Raw genomic sequence first — 2,856 nt, forward strand, 5'->3', positions numbered from 1 at the left:
GCATAGACAGCCTTGCTAATTCATACTGTGTGTGTGCCACTGCCAGCCAGGCCCAGCACATTCAGTGACTACTTGTGTGTGTGACAGGTGCACATTGTAATACCCAATACTGCGTATACCTACCTGTTGTGCTCAGTGAACCCACCTCATCACTGTATATACCTACCTGTTGTGTTCAGTGCACCCACCTCATCACTGCATATACCTACCTGTTGTGTTCAGTGCACCCACTTCATCACTGCATATACCTACCTGTTGTGTTCAGTGCACCCACCTCCGGACGTCACTGCCTCGGGACGTGCATTGCCATGCCTGCTGCCTTCCTTGGATGTGTGGTGGTAGCCGTTTCTCAGGCTCCAACTCCGGACCGGAATCGAACCCTAATTCCCCGGCCATTACCCGTGGTCACAATGGCAGACTTGCCCTCCATAACAGATTCTCATTACAGGCAGTGAACAGCCAGCAGAAAAAGTAATTTAAATAAATAGATGTAAGCTTTAACTATGTTAGAGAAAGAACCATTGAAAGTTGATAAAGCAGTCAGACATTACCTGATATCACTGAGCGAGGAAGAGCAATCTCGCCATGGTGCGCAGTAATCCTACACAAACAGCTGTTTGCGGTGCGTTACACAGTGAGTTTGGTGTGTCAGTGTGAAGCAATACACTAATTACACTCCCTGATTGATGTATACACAAGCAAGATGTTTTAAAGCACTTTTGGCCTGCAATTTAGCATTCATTGTGATTTCTGCCCTTAAAAACGCTGCTTTGCGTCAAATCCAGATTTTTCCCCGGGACTTTTGGCATGTATCTCACTCTGCCATGCCCCCCTCCAGGTGTTAGACCCCTTGAAACATCTTTTCCATCACTTTTCTGGCCAGCATAAATGTTTCTAGTTTTCAAAGTTCGCCTCCCCATTGAAGTCTATTGCGGTTCGCAAAAGTTGGCGCGAACCGAACTTTCTTCGGAAGTTCGCGAACCCGGTTTGCGTATCAAAAATTGGACGTTCGGGCCATCTCTACAGCTGACGGCTAACAGTTTAGACAAGCCAGCTGTCAGTAGCGAGGCAAGGGGGTAACTGGCAAACATCGGCTTCTTCCGCTAAAATATTTTCTTAACGGACACCTGGCTGCTGTGGGCAGAGGAGCAGGAACTGCTCAAGGTGAGAGGTGGAGTGTGGCTGTGAAATACAAAACCATTTTCTTTGCATATTTAAAATCGATTTTCTCAAAAACTACAATGTCTTTTTTTAAAATTATTTTTTTTGACTTGTTCCCAATATTCTCCTTAACGTATGCACCAATTTTGTTAGCAACAGCATGTATGGGGGCGCGAAAACTACATGAAAAATTATGAAATACTACTATTACATACGAAATTACTTACGATTTCCCCTGAAATTTCACATTACGATTACGATGCGTAAATGCGAATTTCAATGTGAAATTACGGCCCACCACTGGTAAAGCTCACAAGGGCATGGCTCGCTCACCCTTTTGTATCTTGGAATTCGTTATACATTCTAAACATCATACTACTTTTGTCACTGCAATGACCAATTCTGTATTTTGTACCGATTCTGTATTTTGTACATCAATGTATGCCATTGTCTGTATTATTATGTACCCCATGTTGGTTTCTTACTTTGTACAGCGCCACGGAATATGTTGGTGCTTCATAAATCAATAATACTACTAATAAAGATCTCACTCCGTCTGGTATCAGTAGTGGCCCCGTCTGAGAAGACTCTTGGGACTGATCATACCCAATGATAATATTATAATTGGGAGTGTGTCTTTTTGGCAAATGGAAGAAAGACTAAAAAACCATAGCGTCCCTTTTGGTGTGATCCACTTCACCCCAGACAATTCACTGTATTCATAGAAAGGACCAGATATATAAAGTACGAAGTCTCTCAGTTCTTGTGGTACAAAAGTATCAAAACATCTTTATTGACATAAGTACAAAAATTCTTGGTTTAAAAAAAGGAGGAAATCTCTGTAAGGTGCTCCTCATAGGATAGTCACAGGAATATTCAATAGTAGCAAGAGCTTAAGGTATTCAACAATATATCAATTAACGGTATATAAATTGGCCAATTTATATACCGTTAATTGATATATTGTTGAATACCTTAAGCTCTTGCTACTATTGAATATTCCTGTGACTATCCTATGAGGAGCACCTTACAGAGATTTCCTCCTTTTTTTAAACCAAGAATTTTTGTACTTATGTCAATAAAGATGTTTTGATACTTTTGTACCACAAGAACTGAGAGACTTCGTACTTTATATATCTGGTCCTTTCTATGAATACACTGATCATACCCAGTCAGACTGCCAAGCTGGGTGTGTAATTATGCTTGTTAGCCATTGTCACCACCACTGACATGCGGCATGTAAGGTTTCATTTTTCCTTTATAACAACAGTAGCTAACCTAAAATGCTATAATAACCTATAAATGAATAATAACCTATCATGCTATAATAACCTATAATGCTGGAGTACTGCACATTTAGATGGGTTCGCAGCTATATGGCATATTATTCATTTTCATGTCCATTTTTATACACGATGTAAAACGCATGGGTTCTGCTTAAAAAAAGTGCAACGCACTAAAAATGCCTTATGAAACGCGCATCAATATATGCCTTTTTGTCATGCGCTTAAATACATTTCTGACCGCACCCAATGTGAGCGAGGCCTCTGGGCCTTTTTCTATTTAGTTGAATTCACTGTTTTCCTGCATGTGAATTAGGATGGGGAAACGCAGGCTATTGAAATCAATAGGCTGCTGTCTGATTTGCATGCAGGAAGAAAAATTGGTCGGCATGTGTCATTTCTCTGCATCCGG

The sequence above is a fragment of the Hyperolius riggenbachi genome, chromosome 3, assembly GCF_040937935.1.
Source record: "Hyperolius riggenbachi isolate aHypRig1 chromosome 3, aHypRig1.pri, whole genome shotgun sequence".
Taxonomy (NCBI): domain Eukaryota; kingdom Metazoa; phylum Chordata; class Amphibia; order Anura; family Hyperoliidae; genus Hyperolius; species Hyperolius riggenbachi.